Source organism: Mus caroli, chromosome 9, assembly GCF_900094665.2.
Source record: "Mus caroli chromosome 9, CAROLI_EIJ_v1.1, whole genome shotgun sequence".
Taxonomy (NCBI): domain Eukaryota; kingdom Metazoa; phylum Chordata; class Mammalia; order Rodentia; family Muridae; genus Mus; species Mus caroli.
In genome coordinates, this window is record NC_034578.1 from 53,375,157 (window position 1) to 53,392,071 (window position 16,915).

Consider the following 16,915-nt stretch of genomic DNA (forward strand, 5'->3'; position numbering starts at 1 on the left):
ACACACACACACACACACACACACACAGAGAGAGAGAGAGAGAGAGAGAGAGAGAGAGAGAGAGAGAGAGAGACAGCTTCTTAATAAGGTGCCACTACCAGCCCAGTGCCAAGCACACTTCCAGTCCTCCCCCCAGTGAGAGGACCTTGGCTCACTGTGAGGGTCACAGCTAGTCCTGAGGAAAAGCCATTAACCCAGGGTCCCCAGCCTCTCATGGATGCCTTCCTCTTCCTCTTCCTCTTCCTCTTCCTCTCCTTGCTGTCTCCACCTCCAGCCCTCCACCTCCTACCTGCTGTAAACTGTAAACACTCTAAACACAGATCCATGGATCACCCCAGCCCCAAGGCCGCCCCCACCTCAGCTCTGATCACTCAGAGCTGTTGTTCCTGGTTTTTTTTTTTTCCACCTCCCCCACCAGGCTTGTGGGCAGGGACCATGTCTGATTCATCTAGGGCGTTCTGAGCAGGGTCTGGCACGGGAGTCCTGCCCACAGGCGGCAGAGCTGGCAGTGCAGATGGACAAAGAGGGCCACTCAGCCTCCCACCCTAGCACCTGCCCCTCTGCTGGAAGATGTACCACAGTGCTTGGCGGATATGGGTCTGGAGCCAGCACAGTAAAGATAGAGTCCTTGGGTCTCCACACCACTGCCTGGTGGTAACACACCCTACCTCTGTCCTAGGACCAGTCTTCTGGCTAGGCCTATTCAGTGTTCAGTCCACACAACTAGGGTGGCATTCCCAGACCCCTCTGCTTCAACACTGCAAAAGCAGCTCCAGGAGACTATATCCTTGAAAACAGCAAAGAAGATCAGCATTCTGGAAAACATTTCCAGGCTCAGAGTACTATGGGTCACCAGGGCCACCCTGAGCCCCAATCCACTTAGCTTTATCCACTCTCTTATATATTAATCCACTTCCTCTGTTAGCACAGCTGCCTTAGCCCTAACCCGGGTCTGGCTGGACATGTAGGAGAAGGTGCCACCCCCATCACCTCTGCTATCAAGGTGCTGGGAATTCTCCTGCGTTGGTTTTTGTTTTTTGTTTTTGTTTCTTTTTTTTTTTTTTTTCATCTGCTTTGCTGTCTGTCTTGTCTGAACCTCACATGGTTCAGTGTTGGTTCTTTGAAGGTGGGATCCCTGGTTCCTCAGGTTTTGGATGACTCAGACCTGACCCTCCCCTGGCTCACAAGCAAGCACTGCATGGGTGATGGGCCTATCACTTCTGAGGGCAGCTGGGCCAGGGCGAGGGATGCCACTGCCTTTTGCCCCTACTTGCTTAGGCAGGTCTCCCACTGTGTACCAGTTGCTCTCAAGCACAGGGTCAAGTTGGCTTGCTGGCAAGACACACAGCTCTCATTTTAATTAATTAAAGAAAAAATCTAATCACTGCATTAAACTTCTCATTACTCCACTTGAATACCCGTTAAGTAAATTTAATTACCAGAGGATTGGGTTTCCAGCCTCTTTCATTAGCTTCTGATAAGCCAGGGAGGGAGGAGACGACTGGGAGCAGAACATTGCTCTTCCCAAGCCACAGAGCACAGGGCGGGCACTGGACAGGGCCCCATGGGCAGGCTATGGTGTCTGTCTCCTTAGATGTGAGCCTGGACCTGTGCCAGGGAAACCCTCTTCCCAGGCTGCCTCTGGGAATGTGAAGGGCCAGCATTTGTGGGTACAGTGCCTCCCTCTCAGCCCCTCTTGGCTAGCTCTGCCCTGCCTCTTTCCTAAAGAGTCTGAGGCTTCTGGGAACAATGTCAACAGCACAGCTTAAAAATAAGAAATCAGGACAATGAAAAAAAAAAAAGAAAGAAAGAAAAGAGAAAAGGGCAAGAAGGCAAATACAGGAAAAGGTTTACTGAGGAGTTGTGTCCTGACAGCTTAGTAGAAAGAGCTACAACCCCCCTCTGAACTTCCTAGTGGGCAAGGCAAACAGAGCGATATACTTTGGCACTGATACGGTAACCAGTGGAGTGTTTATGAGGAAGTGCATGCTGGGTATCTGTCCTTGTACATGGTACATGAACCCTTGGAGATAACCACTGGCCGGGACAGCAAGGAGAGACTCCCTGGAAGTGAAGGGTCCAGAAGTGGGTCTTGGAAAACAGATGAGAGCGTAGAACAAGGAAAGGCATAAGGACAGGAAAGAGAAGGGCTGCTGGGGACCAGGCAGAGGGGACAGCATCTCCATCTCCCCTGGCTAGAGAGGCCTGTAGCAGCTCATTCCTCCCTCTCTCCAAAGAAATGCCCTTCAAATGCACCCCTTGCTTGAGCCATGCTGGGCCCTGAAGGTGGCCAGTGGCTTGCTAGTACAGACTAGAGAGACTGGCTCCTTACCCAGGGACCGTTCTGAATCACTCTGAAGGACTGAATGGACTTTCCCCATGACCGTGGTTATGCTAGACCTCCATTTCTGCGCCAGTTTCTCCATTTCCCCCTCTTCTCCAGAGACCCTGCCCTCTGCATACAAGGCCTCGGCTCAAGCCCAGCTTATAGGATTCTGACCAACACGACCCCCCAGCAGATCATTCTAAGTTTGAAGAAATCACAGATGTCTCAAAGTCCCCAAAATAGGGAAAGGATTAGAACAAGGGCATCTTGAGCTCCTGCCAGGTGCAAGGTGCCAAGTGCCAGGTGGCTCTCTTGGTGGCCCTGTCAGATGAGGAAACTAAACCCAGAGAAGAGGTGCAGAGATCCGTCTGAGGACCCACGATATGTCCGTACCCATTTGGTCTGGCTAACAAGCTGTCCTGTTGGGCAAATTCTGTTGGCATTGTTATTTGTCTCTTTTAATTGTAAAGTGTCTGGTCTGCAGCAAGGTTTCAAGATCTTTTTGAGAAACAACCTTTGCTCCATCTTGGGTTACCTGCCTAGAAAAGACCAGACCCTGTCCCCCAAGACCATCAGTGCCTTTAAGACCTGTGGACCTAGTTAAAGGCACAGGATAGTCCAAATCCTGCCAATGAGGACCATTAGGTCAATTCTAGAACTCTATTTTGTTTTTATCATGAAATCAGATTTCTTTCTTCAGGCCCAGGTTAAATCTAGAAACACACTGGCCCAGGTTGTGTCAAATGCCTCTAGGGGCACAGCCATTACCAAGAAAGAGGCATAAAGAACATGGATAGAAGCCAGAGTCTTTCACAGTGTCTGAAACACTCAATCAAGCTTTGCTTGAAGCCAACCCTACCACTAAATGCCACTGGCTACATGAGATGATAACTTCATTTTATTGAAGCAGGGTTTCCCCAACCCCTACCATATGATTTTTTTTTTTTTGAGACAGGGTTTCTCTGTGTAGCCCTGGCTGTCCTGGAACTCACTCTGTAGACCAGGCTGGTCTCAAACTCAGAAATCCACCTGCCTCTGCCTCCCAAGTGCTGGGATTAAAGGTGTGCGCCACCACTGCCCGGCTCTTACCTATGATTCTTATAAGAAGTGTTTTAAAAGGTGTCCTTCCTCTTGCAGGGCCAAGAACACTCAGTTATCCCTAGAGCTGGGAAGAAGGGGAATTGGGATGTGCCTACCGTGACTGGTCCAGTGCTTGACCGAGTCCTGAAGCACAAGGAGGTTCTGTAACCAGGTGGGGGCAGGAATCCGCTCAAGACTGGTCAGGCCAGACCGGTCAGAGCCCTGAGAGTTTTGCAGCCCACAGACTCAAAAGAACCAGGACATTGCCTTAGGATCCCTAGAAAAGAGGAGAAACAGGGGAGAGCTGTAGGGGTCCATGAAGGACAGAGGGGCTGGGCAGAGATGGGAACCGGGCCAGCAATATTGGAATAGCAGCGTAAATCTGAGGAGAGATCAGCCAGGCTTGCCTTTGCTTTCTTAGCTTGGCATCTTACCCCTCCCCCCTAGATTCCCCTGGTGGCAGTAGGACCTCTGGATAAGGAATCCTCCCTAAAGTGAGGGAGGGAGAGCCAGAGTTCCTAGCACCCTCCTGTCTGAGCAATCCGAAGACCATACTATGCTACTGACCCATCCTTGTCTAGGGGCCACCCCCTCTACTTCACCTTCTCCAAGCAGAGATTCTGCCTGAGAGACAGGGTGTGGTAACCATACAAACAGACCCTTCCAGAGCTGCTAGCCTTTGTCAAGTCACCTCTTCAGGGCTCTGGCTTCAAGCTCAGAGCTGTTCCTTCCTCCAAGGAGACACCTCTCTATCGGGCTCCCCTGCCATGATGGTAGCATTCATAATGGAGGAGTGACCCCTTTGTGGGTCAGAAGGAGGAAGCCATCCACCTAAGGTCAAGAGCCACTTGGGCCACCTCCTAGCACTGTCTTCACAGGAAAAGCCCAGGGAACAAGACAGGAACCACCTTGGCGTGATATAATTGAAGTGGAGTGGGACATTTTTGTCTTCTATTTTTATTTCATGGAAAAATAATGCATAGCAATTGAAAGCTAGGAATTCAAGAAATGAACGTATCAAAGAAAGTTCTTGAAACCCAAGGCCATACACAGAAAGATGGAAACGTATCCAATTGAAACTGCCACTGTGTCTAGGGACCTTGACTGTGAATGCAGTCTGTCTCTTGGTAGTGAGATGCAGGCAGCTCTCCCAGCAGCTTTCCTGGCCTATACTCCAGGAGCTGAATGCCAAGGTGAGCTGCTATCCACACCTGACTCACTCCCTTCCCGCCAGCGCTGGCATAGATGACCTCAGAGGCCGTGGCTGCCAGCCAAATAGCATCCGTCCACAGCTGTAGCAATAAAGGCCTAAGAGGTGAAAGACCTCACATGACTGAACAGGAAATGTACCCCTCCCACCATGCTTTTGAGGAAGTCCTAAGTGCTAGGTGGGCCATAGGTACCAGCAATGCACGACACAAGGGCATGAGGGCGTGACATAGAGGAGTCTGGCCCTGTCACAAAGCCAGGTGATAAGCAGAAAAACAAGACACTTCCTAAGAGTGTCAAGCTCAGCAGCAACCCTAATATCTGGCCACAGAGGAGGGAACAGGAGAAGGACAGGGGGACGCTCTAGACAGAGGGTCAGGGGAGGTCTTCCTGAAGGGGGCCACAATTGAACTTAGGCTTCAGGAAGTGAGGCTTCCAGGAGCCTGAGGCACTGAAGGCCAAGCAAGATGGGGCCTTTGGCTCTGATCCCAAGTACAAGAAAAGCCACTGGAGGGCCTTAACCAGATAAATGCAATGATGTTTTTCTTCATTGTTAAAAGTCCTCTCAAGCTGCCAACTGGAGCCTGGGCTGCTTCCCCCAGAGCAAGGGGGAGGGGAGAGGGGAAGGGGGGGAGGGGGGCAGTGGGCTGGCTGTCACAGTCACCCAAGGAGGAGGGGATAAGACTGGAGAGTGTGTGGAGGAGGCTGCCCGCCTGAGCAGCACCAACAGCAGTTGTCTGATGCCTGGGATGAGGAGGCGGGGTAAGGAAACAAGAGGAAGAGGGTGAGTCCAGAGACACATCCACAGGCGCGTGCTGCTCTTACAACCAGACCACTGGCTTAAAATAACTCTGAAAAATAAGAAGCAGATGCGACACCCATGGAGCCGCCTACCCCTCCTGTGTCTCAGTCCCTGGGGGCGCATCTTCCTTCCCGAACCCCTTTTCTGTTCCTTCATCCTGTGCAGGGAACACAGGAAAAAGGCAGAGTGGGCCTCACCCTCAGACTGACAGGAGACAAGCCAGCCCTTAGACAGGACCAGATGGGTGGCTCAGAAGAGCCCCAGCAGGGGCCTGCTCAAGACTATGCTGGCTGAGTCTGGAGAAGGGACAGGCAGGAGTGATTGGGAACAGTGTGGGTCTGAGGGCAGGGCCAGTATGGGGCAGAACCTTGGGCTGTGTCCTGGAGTTCCTTCCTGCTCTGCCCTTGCTAGCTGTGCTGTGCGGTCTGGGTTGGCCATCTCATTTCTGAAGGCTCCATTCCCTGTCTTGTACACCCCCACCCCCACTACCACATCATCCAACCAAAAGTTGGACAGAGAATCTTCAGAAGAGAGACATCAAGGATTGGCATCTATAACCATCAACATCCAGCTCCTTTGGCTCCCTGCAGAGGACTAAAAGGCCAACTGGGCTTGAGCTAGTTAGCTTCCTAGCAAGCTGTTCTAAAAAGTTCTAGAAATGCTATGCAGAACACTGAAAAGACATAGGCAGGCTGGGTGAGTCTGTGAAGTTTGTTCCAGACTCACAGGGATAGAGGTATGCCAAGTAACGACAGAGACTCCAGCACACACGAGCGAGGCTTTGTGTAACTGCCTCGTGGACTAAACAGAAACCTAGGGGCCAGGAAGCTCAGTGGTTAGACAGTCAATTCCAAATCTGTGAGTGAATGGCTCTTATGGAGAGTGGCTTTAAGTGGAGGGAATGGTCAGACTGGCTCCGTAAAAGCTCTCATGGCACTAGCAGATCCTGCCAGAAACAAGATTGACAGACTCAGATGGAGCTTTGAAGGTAGACCCAGCCCAGGAGGGCTAATAGGGAAGGCAGAGGTCCCTGCTCAAATCCCTCCACTTGCTATATAAATGGGCAAAGTAGACAGAAGAGTCTCTAGAATATGGGTGGCTCCTATGAGTAGCTCCAAGAACCAGATGCAGAGTGGAGCCTATAAGAATTACCAGGTAACTTAGAGTTCTCAGAGTCATGTGATTAGCCACTCAAACTCCTTTTTAATTTAATTTTTAATTAATTAATTAATTAATTAATTAATTAATGTGTTTTTATGTTATTTATAATATGTGTTTTGCCTACATATTCTTGTATACCATATGTGTGCCTGTTGCCAGCAGAGGCCAGAAGAGGGCATCACATACTTTGGAACTGGAGTTACAGATGATTGTCAGCTGCCATGTGGGTGCTAGGATGTTTGAACCTGAGTTCTTGGAAAAATGCAGCCAGAGCTATTAACTACTGAGCCATCTCTCCAGCCTGACAACAGCTTTTGAAATGGACTAGCCACTTCCAAAGAACCATGCTCTATCACCCTGTCAGAAGGGCTGCTCAGAGAGACATCATTGGGAAGGGATGCCAATGTCCCCAGCAGAAGGCTCAGGAGCCTGGTTTCTGACCAAGTATTGTGGCATTCGTGGTGGATGAAAGAATCCCAGCAAGAAAGAATTGCAGAGCCCTGTCCCAAATGAAGAGTGAACTCTGTCCCTGAAGGCTGCAAGGGAGTCTGGGATGCCCACATGCTGAATGAGGATTTGCACTGAACAGGGAAGTTCTTCCTGCCATGCATTTCTTAGATTCTGTCTATGTACTGAATCACTAGATTGCACAGGCCAAAGTGAGTGTGATGGAGACTGAAAGCAAAGTAGTGCCCAGCCCAGCCGCTAGTCACATGACTGTACTCTAGAGCCTATTCTCCAATTCATTCCTCACTGGCATCAGGAGCAAATACATTAAAATGCATAATCCCATTTAGCAGACAGGAAAGTGAGTTCCAGAGAGGAAATGGGATCAGTCAGTCCAGGGTTCTACAGCATATCAGCCACAGAATCCTCCAGGGGCATCTTACCTAGAGAACTCCCCAGCTCCCGTCCCCAAGATTAGCCCACCATGGCCTGGAAGAAGAAGCGCTCCCTGGCTGCTAAGGTCCTCCTCCAGCAGGTCACAGGCTGTTAGGGGTCCCAACCCAAAAGACCCTCCTCCAGGATCCATAGACCTTGGGTTCCATCTTCTAGGGGTGCTCACTCTCAGCGCTTAGAGAAGAGAACAAGCCAAGTCTCTGTGGGCCTGGATCTGGGCAGAGAGGGTAGAGACTATCTGCCAGCCTCTCTGCCTGTACCCAGCCAGAGGATCCAGTCACCCAATGTCCTCCAGCACCACATGGTTGAGCCAGAGCTCTGGCCCAGCCAGGCACCCTGACGGATGGTAGCTGAACACAGTGAGCCTGTCTCCAAAGCATGCAGGGTTTAAGCAATAGCCTTTCAGCTGAATATTTAAGAAGAAAATCTTTAAAAGGAGAGAGAGAGAGAGAGAGAGAGAGAGAGAGAAGAAAACCAGCAAGAGGAGGGAGCTAGGGAGGGAAAAACCTACCCCACTACTGCCGTCAAGGTCATAGGCACCAGTGCGGGGCGGCATGGGTAAGGAGTCTTTAATCTAGGAGTTCAGGCTGAGGAAACTAACCGCTTGAAGCTGGAGTACATTACTGCCCTGAATGATCTGTCGGCTTCTATTAGGCTAAATATCTCTGTATAATGGGGAATTATCCTCCGAATAGGCAAAGTGCCTGCCTCTTGGGGGAGGGGCTGTAGAGTATCTCATGTGAGGGCTCTCCCACAGTAGGTGGCATAGGGAACAAGACCAACCTGAAGACACCCCCTCCCCCCGGAAGTCACTGTCAGCAGACACTTTGCCTGTCTTGTGGGACGTGACAGGATCAGCCTCTCTTCCCCTCTTCCAGTCTCTCCTCTAGTTTCCTCTCTTAGGAGTCTAAAATGACAACAAACCAGAATCCAGGCCTGACAATGTCTCTGGTGACCTGGGGCCTCTTTAAGCCTCTGTTTCTCTATCTGTTAGATGGACCTAATTATACCCTCTGACCATGCTGGTGCCTGGTGTGAGGCTGGTGTGGAGCACAGCACAGAGCAGGCAGTGGTGCTTTCCAGTGAGGACTCATTGTACTCCTTCCTCTCACTGACTCACCTAGACACCATAACTTCCTCCAGTAAGCCTCCCTGATCCCTTCCCTGACCCTACTTCCTCCATGCCTGCAGTGAGGTCCTCTCTGGACCCACCCAAGGAGACAGTTGGGGTCCCTCACTGAAGATACAGCCTCTGCTATTGCAGGGCACATGGTGGCCCAGAACGGCCATTCTGGAGGCACAGTCAGGCAAGATGCCAATGGGTTAGAGGATCCAGAAGCAGTATGCCTTACTTCTTACCCCCACAAGGCCTGGCACATAGCATAGATTTACAATTATAAGGCAGGGATTGGCAGGAGCTGGGAACCAAATATGCTGGCTTGTCAGGCAAGGCTTAGACCCACAGAATGGTCGCATTTGTAGAACAGAGGCCAGCCCTGCAAAGCTGGCCAGGAAGCCAGAAATGCAAGAATAGGAAGCTGGCCAAGGCAGGCCTGGGTCAGTGGGGTCAGGCTAGAGAGACATGGAGGTGGGATGGATGCTGAGGAGAGAAGGAGGGGAGGGGGAGGGAGAGGGAGAGGAGAGAGAGGTGTAGTGAAATGTCCAAGGGAAAGGAGAACCTGTGTAGGTGGGGTGAGGGTCAGGGCCCCCATGCCTCCCACGGGAACAGTTCAGGACCCCTCTCTGAAACCACAGCCCCTGCTATTTCAGGGCACATGCTGTACTACGAGGGCCATTCTGGAGGCACATCCAGGCAAGATGCCAGAGGGACATGCACAAAGGAAGGCCACTTCCAGAACACACAGAAACACATTATGTTCCCCTCATTCCTCCCAACCCCTACCCAGGCAGGTATAAAGTTCCAGCCCAGAATCCTTGCAACCTGAGAGAGCTGCTCATTCATTCATTCATTCATTCATTCAATTAATGTCTAGTTATGCTTTGCGAGAAGTAAGAATACAAACACTCAAGATCCAATCTTAGGGCACCCACATCCTACTGGGGCCATGCTAGGAAGTAGAGACAATTCTGGGGTCGTGTGAATGGAAGCCCAAGGGACTTGGCAATGTGACAAGAGCGTCCAGTTCATAGCTGGATTCAGGGAAGGACCCCAGGAAAGGAATTTGAAGGGATTTGGAGAAGGAAACAACGAGGAGGGGCCTTTGCAGACAGGCAGGCTAGAGCAATGGATTGGAGAGGGAGGCCATCCCCTTCCCTCAGGGTCTAAGGGGTTTAGCTCTTATCCTCAGAGCCATCAGAAGCTTGAAGGGTTTTAACTGGGGAGTGACAGGGACTAATTTGTGCTTCAGAAAGATCTTGCTGGATGCCACCAGGTGGAGGATGGATTACAAGGGAAAAGGTGGCAGTGAGCCAATCTGAAAAAGAAGCTGAGGGCAGGCGAGGGTGGGGCCTATGGATCACCATCCATAGGTAGGTGAATGGATGGAGAGGAGAGGCAGTCTACAGTGAAGCAGCACTTTCAATACGAGGCAGCAAAATCCTCTTCTGCACCCTGGGTGCCTGCTGTTCATACAACACAGCCAGGCCTTGCCAAGCCCTTGTAAGACATCAGCTACTCTGATCTCCACAATGCTCAGGTGGCACACACAAGCCAGAACTTGCTCCCTTGGTTCCACAATTCGACAAGCATTTATTGGCAGTCCATTATATCACAGTCACCATTCAAGCCTGCTCAGCAGACAGGGAAACTAAGACCCTAACGCACTGCCCAGAAGTTTTAGAGGGCAGCCATCAAGACTCTAGCTTAGAGATGCTGTTTGAAGCTGGGGGTGGGGGGGGTGGATGTAAGGCAGATGCTGTGGAAGAGGGTATCTGGGGAGGGTTGGCCCAGACACAAGGCCAAGCTTATCTCCTGATGAAAGGAGAGAAAATGGGAAGATGGAGACGTTGGAAGAGAGGTGTGGCCATGGTGGAGGGTGCTTGCCTCTATGAACCAGTGCTGAAAGGATACCAGAGGCTTGGATCAGGAACAGCAAAGTCATTACGTCCAAAGGAGAGGGTGTGCAGGAAGGGTGTAAGGGGTGAGAGTTAACATGGAACTGGGCTGAGCCCCATTAGGTGGCCATAGTGAGAGGGGACGTGGAGTCACAGGGAACTCTGTAGACCAGCACACACCCCACGGTCTGGACGAATAGTTACCCACGACTTTGACCTTAGGCTCTATACTCAAGCTCTATACTCAAGCTAGTTAGGGGCACTCAGATGTCTTTTGGCATGGTGGGAGACACCATTATAGGAGCCTCCAAAGTCAGCTCCACTTCCTTCAAGCCCAACCTTGTCTCCTTGGACATTCACATTTGCTGCTGAAGACCTCAAAGTCTCCTTCATTCCTTGGCCCTCCTCTTATCATCAGCAAACAGGGAGATTCCTAACTCACAGAAACTAGTCTAGTGCCTACCAGGCACAGAGATGCTGACTAAAGTTGGCCTCCTATCCCATCCTGGTAACTAGGCCTTTTGGAGTCTGCCCCTCAGCATCCCCAATACCCCAGACACAATGTTTAATTAACTTCCATTGACCCAGGTTGAACAGTCTGCTAGTTGGTAGCCATGAGACCAGGTTAGAATGCTATCCAGGAAGTTGGAGCAAGGACGAGACCAAAGCTGAGGTCACAGTATCAGAAGCCTGGCTCTTCCTACACACATCAGCACTCCTGGAGATGTAGCAGGCCCTCCTGGGAGTCTGGGAGGATGGCCAGGGACAGGATATACCCAGGTGGGCCTCTATACCCTCAAGCTTGCCCCCAGGTCTCCTTGTAACCGAGTCCCTGTGAGCTACCCCTCCAACATGCCGATCCCACATCTTGGAATCCACATCACTGTGTGCCAGGCTTTGTACCAGAGCATAAGAAATAAGTCATAGGAAGGCACAGCTCTGGGGGGTGGGGTGGGGGGATCGCGCCTGGAGAGCCTCATGAGGTGGTGGCTTTCATCAACTGATTGAAGTTCTCCTAGGATGATGGCTTTCACCATGAGGATGGCTCACTACTTATACTCCTAAAAATAACAGCAAAAGCATTTGGGGGCACGTCTTGGGGTTTCTATTGTCGTGATAAACAGCATGGCCGAAAGCAACTTGGGGAAGAAAGCATATATTTCATCTTACAGCGTGTAGTCCATCATCCAGGGAAGTCAGGGCAGGAACTCAAGGCAGAGACCTGGAGGCAGGAGTTGATGCAGAAGCCATCGAGGGACTTTGTTTGCAGGCATGCTTCTTATAACTTGTTCAGTTGCTTTCTGATACCATCCAGGAGCACCTGCCCAGGGGTGGCACTGCCACCAGGAGCTGAGAACCTTCCATATCAGTCACTAATTAAGAAAATGCAGTACAGGCTTGCCTACAGGCCAGTCTGATGAGTGCATTTTTTCAACTGAGGTCACTTCTTCCCAAATGACTAACTTGTGCCAGTTTGACATAAAACCAGCCAGCCCAGGCCACTCTCTCTATGCCAAGCTCAATATGAGTGCTTTGTATACAGAGAGATCAGAGTGGATCTGAGGCCAAGGTTGCCCTCTTTAAAAGCTACTAGTTTAGCTAGGAGGTGGGTGGGAGTGCTGGCTGGGGTCTGGGTCTCAAGCTAGCTATAGGCAGAGGTTGGTACCACACTGGGTCCAGAGTCAAGTTGAATTACTTCAAGGATTTTTCAACATCAGTCCGAGTAGCTGCTATTGCTGAATTTGGATAAATGGAGAATGGCTGGGGGAAGGAACTTTCCAGAAGCAACCCAGAGGCCACAAAGTCAGAAGCCGCATAAAGCAGCAAGCCTAGCACTGGGTTGTGGGAAATTAAGGAGATTGACAGTAGAGAGTGGGAGAGGTCTTGCTTTGGCTTCCAGTAGCTCTCTCCTGTCTCCCCATGCCTCAAAGCATTGCATTTCCACGGTGCAGTGAATGCCCAGGGATCAGGGGCCTTATTTGGAAGTAGAGCTTGAACAGGCTTAGACAGAGATAGAGTATTATAGGGATAGACAAAGAGATGAAACCTGACATAGAACCAGGATGGCAGCCAATACACGGAGCAGAGGAAAGCCCAAGAGGACAGGTGTCACAGTGTCACACCAGACCTTCGTTCCTTAAGTCCCACAAAAAGGCAACATCTAGAACTATTGGCAGTGGGAGGTGAGACTCTGGATGGATGAAATCTTCCAAATGAGTCACAAAGGGAAAGACTCTTGTTGCTGAGAAATGCTAGAGTGAGTCTGGGCCCACTCAGAAGACAGTTCCTTGGTGCATTGGTGGATTTTTAATTCCTGCAAATGGCTTGGACCTGAGATAGGAAACACTAGCAGCCAGAGGAAGAATTCTCAGGTCCTCTATGAATATACCATGTGTCTGGGCTCAAATGCAGCACGAGCTATCCATTACTGTATAAAGGAAGGGGTAGCTCTCAAGTCCTCATTTCCTAGAAACAAAGGAGGGGATGTTTATGAGGATGTCAGGGGCACTAGGAAGGGTCCTTTACAGTTCATCACAGGCCACAGTGTCCCAAGTGTCTCTAGTGGGGCTGATACATCCCTTTACCCATTGTGGAAGGTCAAACTTCAAACCCTGATTCCCATGGAATCTGCAGACAGACTCTGCCAAGCCCCAACTCTGAAACCACAAGATCTGCCTATAAGCCTCAGACCTTAGAGGAGGGTCTCCTGGTCTAAGAGCCTAGTTAGCCTGTGGGGCAATGGGCTATGCACAGACAGGCTGGTCTCCAGTTAAGCTGAGGTTGTGAACCCTGGTGAAACCCAGTGATGTTAATTCCCACCTACATGGGACAGAAGGCGTTCCCTCATGTCTCCTGGACCCCTGGCTCCTGTCGAAGTTACCGCCCCCACAGCTCCCACAGGAGAAGCTGTGGCTTTTAATCACATACACAATGTCCCAAGCTTCTGACCTTCAGGCTAGACTCCTCCCAGTTACCTAGCAACAACAAGATAACAAGCCCACTATAAGAGGGGCTGCTTGGCCCCTCTCACGCTCTTACTCTCTCTCCTCACTCTCTAACCTCTCTCTTTCTCTCCTCTTACTCCCTACTCTCTAACTTCTTACTTTCTAGCCTTTCTTCTCTCTTTCTCTTTCCCTTTCTCTCCTCTTGGCCATGGCCGGTCTCTCTCTTTTACCTTCTCTCTTTCCCCCTTCCTTTCTACAATAAAACTCTAAAACTATAGACTGTCTCTGTTCATCAAGGACCAGACCAAGGACTCTCGCCTGCGTGGGAACCTCTCTCCCTCTTCCCTCTCTTTCCGTATCTCTGGGGCCTGGTGCTGCTCTGGGGCCCCTATTCTGTTCTCATCTCCTCTACAGTATCCAGCGTGGGATGCTGGAGGCTGAGAACCTGGTATGGGACTGCCCTTTGTCCACCCCCTGCCAAGTGGGGTCAGTGGCTTCACACAGTCAGATGCCCACCCAGGGCCAAGTGGAAAGCGTCCACCTGCCCAGAGCACAGGAACTCTGGCCGGACATGGGCATTCTTTCCCTCTCTCCCACTTCCCCATCCCCAACATTAGCCTTCCTAAGGAAGGCTGAATTCATAACCAACATCCATGTGCAAAGAGGATGATAAATGGGGCAAGGAGTTGGAAACTAAGCTAAAGCACTGATCTAGCTGGGCAGCCTTAGAGATCCTTTAATCTTTTTCAGTTCCAGTTTCTTAATCTGCAAATGGTGACATGAATAGCCACCACTCAGTGTCCACACGGCATCCAGGGTGTGGGAACTTCTCAGATGACGGTCAGTGTCATCACCAGGCTTCCTCCCAGGGATTCAAGATTAGCTAGTCAAGGCTCAGAGTCTGTGACATCAGCCTTGGACATCTAATAAGCCCCATGGGGAGGCAAGCAGAGCCTGCACAGGGAGCCTGGAAGAAAGACAGCACCAACTCCGGTTACACATTAAGCTCTGATTCTGGCCACATGCTGAGCCTTGACTCTTGTCAAACACTGAGCTCTGAGCCTGGTAACACATTGGAACTTGGCCTGATCATACACCGAGCTTCAGTTCACAGGATACACTAGTCTTGTCCCTAGTCCAACACTGGGCCCTGATCCCAGTCACACACATTCCCCAATTCTGGTCACAGACTATGCCCACCCTTGGCTCAATGTCCCCACAATGAATTCTAACCTTGTTTGCAATGGAGTCACCAGTAACTGTGACCTGTTTGTACCAGGAGCCAATGTCAATCTAGGAGTCTACAAGACTCCATATTGTATAAAAGCTGCTGCACTTACCTTGCTGGACAAAAGCACTCCCGTGGGGACTTTAGGGGACAGGACATGCTGAGTTCAGGGGTGGCCCTGGGTGAAGCCTGTGGTGGCAATGGGGCATGCAACATTTACAATGGCACCTCTCAACTCTCCTCCTGAACTTGCTTATCCTTGTGGAAGGGCATCTGACTGTGACTAAGTCCCCTCCCACTCACCATCTACATTATCTCTTTCCTTCCTTCTGTGCTGGCCCCTACCTGAGGCTTTCCTTAAAGCATGTAGGCATGTGTGCTTGTGTGTGCTCATGCACAGACACATGCAGAGACAAGGACATAGCATACACCTATCAGTTTTACCTTGGTCAGCCCGCCCATTTCCTGCAGATTGTTGCTCCCATCTGCCTCCCACCCTACAGATGCTTCTCAGTTCCTCTGAGAAAGCAGGAGGCTGAGAACCTTAGTGCCCAAAGGATAGGGGCTCAAGTCTCACCATGTGATGAGACAGAGTCTATGGCAGGTTCAGGACATCAGTGAGGGCCCAGCCCTATTTCTGCCCAGGTCTGGGGCCTAACTCAGTCAGAGGAGAAGGGCTTTGGGTAGAGCAGGCAAGTTCCACTCCTCCTACAAGTCCAGGGAGACCAGGGAGTCTTGGAGCTGCCCTGCTCCAAACAGTGGAAGAACATTGTTGGACCCTTCCTCACACAGTGAGGCCACAGAGCTGATCTGCCCCCCAATCCTTGCCTCCAGGGTGCTGAGGCCTGCTAGGCAAGGACACCCTCATGGGGTCTTAGGGGATACTGTGCTCTGAGTCCATAGATGGCTGTGGACTCAGCTCTAACTAAGGTCGAAATAGAGAGATGCTGGCCCAAACGACACTAATGCCACCTCTTACCCATCCTCTGACCAAGCCCCATTCTTCTCATGTGCCAAAGATAGAGGAAAGGCATTAGAAATTGGGAGCTCTAAGTATATACCCTGGCTCTAAGCACTGGAGGCTGTGTGGCCTTAGTAGGGATATGCCACCTCTCTGACTTCAGGTCCCTCCTATGAAGACTTGGGAGAGGGTGGATAACATGTAAGTTTCCTAGTAGCTACAACTAAGATACTTGCCATCTTCCTATGGGAACTGCCAACCACTCATCCTCCGTCCTCCCCCAGTCCTCTTCCCACTCCAGGCCAACACCGAATCTCCAGCCCACCCTGCCCTGAGCACCCATTCTTGCCCAGGCCCACATCCACCCTTCAGATCACAGAACTTCTCACCCCATTCTCTGTGTCCCTGTGTCTACCTCTCAGCTTTCCAGGGGCAGAAGTTAGATTAGGTCCTTTCAGATGTAAAACTTAGCTCCAAGGGACTCAGAGGTTAAGAGCACATACTGCTCTTGCAGAGGACATGAGTTCAGTTGCCAGCACCCACATCAGACAGGTCACAAGTGTCTGCAACTCCAACTCTCAGTGATCTGACGCCCTCTTCTGGCTTCCATAGGCACTGCACCATATGCACAAATGTACATTCAGACACATACAACTAAAAATAAAGATAAAAATAAACTTCAACAACTTCGGCTATGTCCTTTACCATAACCCAGCCCCAGCCCGGCACAGCCCTGCCCTTCTTCCCAGCTCCATCTCCCTTCTGCTTGCCTCCACACCAGGGCCCTCAGAGGTGTAGAATGCTCTGTCCTCTTGGTGTGCACAGCTCCCCCTCCACAGCTGTCTGTGGAATAAGACACCTCCTCAGAGAAGCCCTCACAGACTGCCCTATCTGACTCTCTTCATTCTCTACCAGCCCCTTGCCACTATTTGCAGCCATACAATTTTACTTTAAAGTATGTTCCTGCCCCTGAACTTCCCCAAAGAAGGAGCTACAGCTGTACTGCTCATTACATCTGGAGTCTAGCACACAGTAGGTACTCAATATGTAGAAGTCCCTACTCCACCCTTCAGTAAGGAGCTGATGGAAGAGTCCACTCTCCCTCTCTCCAGCAGCTACAGAGGAGAGGATCCTGGGAAATGGAGTTTTCCATTTTTGAGATGTGCCCAATATTAACCACATGTGGCCACAACCATCACCCACCATGACCTTGATGTAGACATGGCCATTCTGTAGATAGAGGAAGAGCTCAGAAGGGTCACGTGACTTGCCCATGACCATGCCATAA

At 50.8% G+C, this 16,915-nt stretch overlaps 1 protein-coding gene across 3 annotated transcripts in view; it reads right to left on the minus strand.

Moving 5' to 3' along the window:
• The window catches only part of Lingo1 (leucine rich repeat and Ig domain containing 1), a 179,411-nt gene that overhangs the window by 64,634 nt on the left and 97,862 nt on the right, over nucleotides 1-16,915 (minus strand). The window contains exon 4 of one of the 3 annotated variants that reach the window (XM_029481940.1): nucleotides 3,523-3,683. The exons of the other annotated variants lie outside the window; for them this stretch is intronic. The gene's annotated coding sequence lies outside the window, so the exon portion shown is untranslated. The remainder of the gene's footprint in view (nucleotides 1-3,522; nucleotides 3,684-16,915) is intronic. 3 annotated transcript variants of the gene reach the window in all.